Source organism: Enhydra lutris, unplaced genomic scaffold (assembly GCF_002288905.1).
Source record: "Enhydra lutris kenyoni isolate GAN:26980312 unplaced genomic scaffold, ASM228890v2 scaffoldscaffold36, whole genome shotgun sequence".
Taxonomy (NCBI): Eukaryota; Metazoa; Chordata; class Mammalia; order Carnivora; family Mustelidae; genus Enhydra; species Enhydra lutris.
The window spans coordinates 5,306,939-5,314,958 of NW_019154120.1; the positions used below are offsets into that span (position 1 = coordinate 5,306,939).

The 8,020-nt window shown below is 39.5% G+C and overlaps 1 non-coding gene across 1 annotated transcript; it reads left to right on the forward strand.

The window, feature by feature from the left end:
• Positions 1-635: 635 nt before the first annotated feature.
• On the forward strand, positions 636-707 carry TRNAA-UGC. Its single transcript has one exon. It is a non-coding gene; the product is annotated as a tRNA-Ala (tRNA).
• The last annotated feature ends 7,313 nt before the right edge of the window (positions 708-8,020 follow it).

Consider the following 8,020-nt stretch of genomic DNA (forward strand, 5'->3'; position numbering starts at 1 on the left):
CTAAAAACCTAAACCCCTCTTCCTTTGTCTTGTCACTTCCCACTGATTGATTGTTCCCCTGTTCTAAACACCCCTTTGAGTTACTCATTGGTGGGTTTCTCCCCATTGTGTTTGGGGGGTGGAGGTGGGAGGGAATTAGTAAGAAACTCTCTTTTTTATCTTGTTAATCCACTTTCTGTTGGTCTAATTTTCAAGGCTCCAGTCACAGAAACTAGGGGACAAAAGAAGAAAGATTTTTTTCCCCTTCCCCTATAGAAGGCATAGGGACTTTGTGGAATATAATTAAAATATTTTCTTGGATGGATGAGTAGGAGACCACAGAAATAAGATGAATTTTGAAGGAAGGTGGTACTTCATCATGTCTATAAATAAGGCTTGGGAAGCTAGCACGATACTGAGCTCTAAAGCAGCAGGACAATTCTATATTAATGGTGCAAAACGTCCCTTGAGGAATACTTAAGAACGTTACGTGACTGGTGCAAAACGTCCCTTGAGGAATGCTTAAGAACGTTCCGTGACTGGAATTTGAAACCATAGGAACCCAGGGCTGTTTCATTCCCTAGAGATTATCTGCCCATCTTTTTAAAAGGACTAACTGTGCCAACTCATCTCCATATCAGGCTGTCTCCATATCTGGGGATGTAGCTCAATGGTAGAGCATATGCTTTGCAGGCATAAGGTCCCAGGTTCGATCCCTGGCATCTCCACGACTTTTTCCCCTCAACTGTACTAACCTGATTTTTAGGCTCACTCATTAAATATCATAGCATCCTTACAGTGGAAGGTATGTCATCAGCACTACCCATCAGTCTAGATGACAGGTGATATCTTACTCTATTAAATGAACTCCATGAAAAGCTTGTGTTGTGATAATATTTTCTTTCAGTATTAATAGCACCTTTTTATTAATCGAAAATAAAAACTTAGTCTTCCCAACAAATCTTTACTTCTCTACTGGATTTATCTAAATTACTGCTAACATCCCATTTCTTTTCATAAAACCATACAAATGGTCAGGTGGACACTTACCCGCTCTGCCATGGGCATAGCCCACTTAAAGAATGAAAACACAACAAACATACTTCTAACACTTCTTATTTTCAAAGTATTTTCACATGCGATACCTTTTAGTATTCGCAGCAGAGTTATAGGAGGTGATGGTGCTGGGACAGCCTCACGGACTTCACAAAGTAGAGAGATGTCTTTGGTGAGTTCCACCTCTTCTGCGTTATGGATCTATTTGAGTATATGGTTGTGTACTTTCCCCGGACGTCTAAGTTGTATCTCCCATTCTCATCAGGACAGAGTTAAGGTAACTCTCATGCTGCCCATCAGCCTTCCTTCCCAGATGACACATGATGGTGTTTGATGTGAATCAAGGTACGGTTCTCCCTCTGTATTGAGGACCCCCTGGAAGTGGCCCTGCCTGCCTTTACTTGTTTGCATTATGAATAAAACCGGGAGATCCGATGTTCAACACTTAATTTGCGAGGATAAATCTAAGACTTTCAGATCAAAGACATTTTTAATTATGTAATACAAGGTTGTACATGGATTCGTGTTTCGGAGGAATATTAAAAAACTCCCTTAACTTATTCACCATCTTTGAGAAGCTATTAAACCTGAGAAGAGAGTGAAACAGTTTCTCTAATTACTAACATATATTACACATTTTATTGCTTCATTTGAAATAGTATCTCTTCTCTGTGTGCTCTCAAGGTCAGTGTCCCCTTTCTTGGTGCACAATGATGCTTGGAAAGAGGAAGAGAAAGGTTACGGGCACCAGCTCGGCCCCTGTCTCCACCTGCCCAAAGCTGTGTGACAATCCCCATATTTTCTTGACAGCCTAAACGACACCCTTCTTTTTCTTAAAGCGTGACTCAACTGTCAAGCTCTTGAACTAAAGTTAAATACCATTTCATTTTTTATATTCTGGAAAACGAGAGGACTGTCATAGAAGTAAAACCAGAAACTGTAAAACAAACAAGCATTGCATGTTTTCTGTGCCAAAGAGGCCAAAAAGAGCAAAACACCAATAAAACAAGTCCTATGACAGCTATGAGTACTAACAGGAACGATGATGGCAGCAACATGAGCTCCTCTATTCCTTACCGCAACCTATGAGGTAGGTGCTCTCTTCAGCCCCATTATAAAACTGAGGAAACTGATGAACTGGGGTCCTGCACAATTGCTTTAGGTCATAGGTCTAGCTGAGCAGTATGGCCACTACACAGACCTGAGAATCACTCTGGCCCTGACACTACAGAGACGTGTAATGTTGAGAAATGAATCTGCCTCTATGGGTCCCCTAGATTGCACGCAGATGGTCGCAGGCTGGAGCCAAAACAGCCTGGGCTCTGGTGCTGGTTTGACTCCACACTCAGGATTCTGGTAGATGTCTGTGTGGGCATTGTAGCCCCAGTGACCTCCTGTAGTTTTAGAAAACAGCGATAATAATATTAAGCTCAGAGGCATTTGGGGGAATCTGGAAAGTTGACATATTTTACATGCCTTAATTCCTGATACACTAATTGTCAATAAATATGAGTTCCTATTTTTCCCTTGAACAAGTAAGAGAAAGATGACAGTCGAGGAGTCTTATCATTCCAAAATGCAAATTCCAAGACAAACCCATTATTTGGAGAATTAAGGAATATAACTAATGAAAGGAATATATAAATACATAGAAATATAAATAATTTCAGAGTTATTGTGCAATATTTTAATGAAAGTGAATGGGTAGAAGTATTCAAATTAGAGTCAGAGTATGGTAAACATGCTTTGAGCTTGAAGAAGGGAGGGAACTCATAACCTGGTAAGGTTTGGGAATTTTGAAGGACTAGGGAAACAGTGCAGGTACAGAAGACTACAGAGCCTTTTAAGGAGGCAAAAAAGTAGGGGTGCCTGGGTGGCTCAATTGGTTAAGCATCTGACTTTTGATTTTAACTTGGTTCATGGTCTTAGAGTCGCGGGATCGAGCCTCCTGTTGGTCTTGCGAATCAGCGCAGAGTCTGTTCGAGACTCTCTTTCCCTCTGCCTCCCTCGCACCCTCCTCCATTTGCTCACGTGCTTTCTCTCTCGAAATAAAATAAAATCTCGAGAGAGAGAGAGAGAGAGAGAGAGAGAGAGAGACAAAAATGTGCTCACCATCCACCATGTGGCAACATGTGCAGAGGAGGCCAGACAGTACAAGAATTTGGAGATCAATGGATCCACGTTTGATAGGCGCTGATCGGAGAGTTAATTATACTGTGAAGTCAGGGGGTGGGAGATAAAGCAGGAATGGAGACTTGCAATCCAAGTTGGGGTGGCTGTAGACGTCTGTAGAATTTGCTCTTGATGCCGGTGATAAAGGTTAGACCCCATTACTTCTTGCATTTTTCATTTCCTCTTGACTTCTTGATTCTGTAATGCTCAGTTCAGAATCACTCTCTTCCCCAGGGTTCCTTATGCCTGCCGGCCGCTGTCAGGTACCCTCCACTGAACACTCAAGGTCCCATGCTTCCTTTTATCACAAACTCATTATACTTGACTATAACTTATGGACGCTTTGCCTTGTCTAATGACTGTGAGCTCCTCGAGAATGGAGATCATCTCTTAGTCATCTTCGTGTTTTTATAACTACATTACAGTAGTAGATTTACAGAAAAGTTGGGAAGATAGTACAGAGTCTCCATATACCTCGGCACACGGTACCCCTTACTGACATCATTTATCAGTAATGGTACCTTTGTTAAAATGAACAAAGCACTACCAATACATAATTAACTAAAGTCCATAATTTATTCAGGTTTTCTCAGATTTTATCTAATGTCCTATTTCCATTCCATGATCCTATCCAGAAGGATGTTTGTGTGGCTTCTTAGTTTTTTCACCAGTGTGACTGGTTTTCAGACTTTCCTTGTTTTTCCTTGACAGTTTTGAAGTCAGATACAAAGCAGTACTGGTTAGGTATATCGGAGGATGCCCTTTTATTGGAATTAGTCTGATGTTTGTCTCATAAGTAGATTGTAGTTACAGGTTTCTGGAAAGAAAAACACAGAAATAAAATGCTATTTTTGTGACATCATCTCAAGGCTATATACTCTCAAAGACTTATCATTGTTAATATTGACTTAATCACCTGGCTGAGATTTTTCAGATTTATCTACTGTAGAGTCCCCCACCCTTTCTATACTGTGTTCTGGAAGGAAATCACTATGTGCAGCCTGCACTCAATAAGTAGAAAGTCCCCCTTTCTGTAGGATGGAGAACCTATACATTATTCTGAATTATTTGGTACAAGAATTCTCTACCATTTATTAATTTATGCAGTCATTTAGTTATCAGTAAGTACTCATGCCTATTTATTTTATACTTTGGGTTATAATCCAATGTAACTTTATTTTTTGGTCAAATGGCTCCTGTTTTGGCTATTGGGAGCTCTCTCAGTTGGCCCTTGCATCCCTCCGACACACCCCCATGAGTGTCCACTTGTGTGTGCTCAGCATTTCCCTACTTTCTGACACCACAAGGTATTGGCGGGCTCATTTTGCATATTTTCTGCCCCAGTCTTGGAATCAACCATTTCTCCCAAGAGCTCTGGGTTTTTGTTTCTTTCTTTTGCTTTGTTTTGTTTTATTTTTGTTTCTGAGAATGGTATTAGAAGCCACAATTTAGGAGCTCAGAGTGCTGATTAACCACTGGGGCTTCAGTGCCTAAGCAAGAAAATATATGCAAATGTATAGTTATGCATGAAAATCTACAAATACTTCTAGGTGTAACCAGCTGTATCATATTGAGTGAAACATGAGTTCCTACTGATGTCTCCATCTCTAATGCATTACCATGTGGATGATTCTAGCCTCCTCAATTTGCTTATCTGTAAAGTCCCACCTTAACATTGAGGAATCTATCTACTGACACGTTCAGCTGCTTATACATGTACCAGAATTGTGACAGCAGCATCAGAATTGTTAACCTGTATACCACACTGAAAAACAACTTTATCAACTAGAAAGCAGTGTTTAGTTGCATTCATTTTGGTTTTGGTCATACAGATTCCACCCATTTCCAAAGTTACTTAGATGAGCACCTTTCCCCAGCCCCTTGTGTGAGGTTGTTTCAAACATTTGTAACAGATAGAATCTCTTGTCACAGTGTCAAGTTCCTTCGTGGGATGACCTAACTTCTTAACGATTTTCTAATTTGCATACTTTTTGTCGTGATGTTCTGTAGGTTTGGACAAATGAACTACATCATGTATCTACTATCACAGTATTGTACAGACTAGTATAAATTCCCTAAATCTGGGACACCTGGGTAGCTCAGTCGGTTGTGTCTGCCTTCCGCTCAGGTCATGATTCCAGGCACCTAGGATCTAGTCCCACATCGGGCTCCTTGCTCAGCAGGGAGCCTGATTCTCTCTCTGCCTGCTGCTCCCCCTGCTTGTGATCACTCTCTCTCTCTCTGACAAATAAATAAATAAAATCTTAAAAAAAATTACCTAAATCTTCTGTGTTCCATCTATTCATCCTTCCCATCTCCCTACAAAGCTCTGGTAACCACTGATCTTTTTATTATCTCTATAATTTTGCCTTTTCTAAGATAAGCTATAATTAGAACAATACGGTGTCAGTCTTTTTCTGACTGTCCTATTTAATATATCTATATACACATAAGATTCCCTCATGTTTTCCATGGCTTCATCACATATGAATAATTGAAATGAGTGATAAATACAGTATATTTGTGTACAGATGGAGTGTATTTTCATCGACAGTGGTTATCCTGAAACACAAGGCACCAGGAGGCCCTTGAGGTTTTGTTATTATTACTTTAAGTTCTTTGATTTGCTTTGATTGTTGTTAGAGCAGATGCACAGTACTGGAGTCCCTGAGCATCTGTGATTTATGGGCATGGATTAAAGAGCCTCCCAGTTTCCCAGAAAAACATGTGAATACATGTGCACACATATAGACGTGAATGGGACCTACATCTTTATTTTAAAGTTATTTCCTCTAATATCCATATTTATGTTGAAATCACACTCAAGCTATATTTGCTAGCTGTAAGAACTTTAATGTTTTATACTAACTATCAAAAATCTATTGTTGAATTAAGAATTGCTAGTATTACAGAAGAATTATCAGCTGCTTGTGGTGATTTTGATCTCTTGTTGTTTTAACATTGATGCAAAAAACTTGAATATATTCCATAAATGCTGAAATATAGAGATACATGTATCTTGAATAATGACGTAGAGAAGTCACCGATAAGCACCTTTAGTAAATTGCAAATTATTGTCTATTGCAATTCCAGAAGTGTAAGTTTCACAGAGAGTGGCATTTCTCCCGGAAATTGGATCCTTGGAAGGGTGAGTCAGCCGAGTCCAAACTTTGATCTTAGCACTGCAGAGAGTGTCAGGGATAGCAATCACAGGCAAGGAAGTGGGTCAGATTGCCCCTCTGAGAACAGGATTTTTCCACTAACTTCCTGGTGGATGAAAAAAGTATTCTGTGCCAACCTGCCCATGCTAACCTCCCTTTAAACCCTCTCTTCGTTTATAGAAACACAAAAATCTGTTCCCTAATGAACAATGTATCTCTCTATCAGTAAGTCCAAGGGTCATGCATGCTAATGCTCAGATTCAGAGCTATTTGCAGAGGAGGCTGTTGGACACATGCAGGGACTTGATCACACCCAGGGCTCTGTACACCTTCCCAGAGCTCCAAGGCTGCCACTAGTGCAATTATGGCTTCCTCCATGGGCTCTCATTTTTAGCCCTTCCTGGGCACAGTGCCTCCCAAATTTGCCTGCTTTCTCTAGTCCTTGTATAAAACTCCCTTATTCTGTAACTTGCAGTGACTTTTCTTCCTGACCCCATTTAGACTAATGTCCTGAGATAAACACGTTTCTTGGAAGGAGTTGAGGATTTATTTACACATTTGTAGACTGTTACATTTGTATATGCATTTACCTAAAAGCAGAAAAAAGCAAAACTGTGGTTACATGTTGATGGGTTATTTTTCATAGAATTTGTATGCTTTGGTGAAAACAACTTTAAAATGCCATAGATTTTACTGTTTTCTATTACTGTAAACACTTTACATGTAAAGAAAAACAGGAAGCACAATTAAATATTCTTACCTGATGCAAAGTAAACACCCAAGAAGATTGTGTTTGTGGTCATTACAAAGTACATAAAGCCATATGAGGTATAAAAATATATATTTCTAAAAGCTCACAAGTTGTAGCCAATTGAGTAAATGTATTGCAAATTGCTTGTAAGGTAGAAAGTTTCACAAATCATTTTTCACTTTCATTCAGACATGGGTCTGGAACAAAGTTACTAACCGTGATTAATGCTGGTTTTATCTTGAAATTTCCTTCATCTACACAACCAATGCTCAAAATCAAGATATTAAAATATGTGTTTTTATTGCTCAATTTGCATATTCAAGAAACAGTAGTTGAGGTTGCTACATGGATTTCTACTTAGTAAATCTTGTGAGCTAAGGCAGAAATGGAAAATAGCAGTGCAATCTACTAAGAAAAAGATTTAAGTTTCAGCTATCAAAGTTGCAATGAAGTCTGTAACGTGGGGCTTGTACTGAACATGTCCTTCATGTGTTATTTTGCTATTGCGTGATTTCTGTCCTTTCTGAGACTGCCACGCATAATGATGTCAAGCAGAGTTCCTCATTCTTGCTATTGTCACTCACAGCCCACTTGATAAACAGTACTGGACAGGATGGAAGGTGGAAAAAATGCTTTTTCCAAAATTTGTGGAAGCCTTATGCATTGTTATCTATTTCAAAAGAAATAGATCACAGAAATGTGCTTTTCCTTTACACATGTGTCAAACTGGGAATGAGAGGCCACATTTCAATGGAAAGGTCTTCTCTACTACTTTACCTTCCTATGACACCTCTCTTGGGGTGGCCCTCAATACAGATGGAGTAAAATGCATTAAACTCTGTGATGTCCCTGTGTTGAAAGATTACATTACTGCTTCATCAGGGATAATATTCTGGACCAT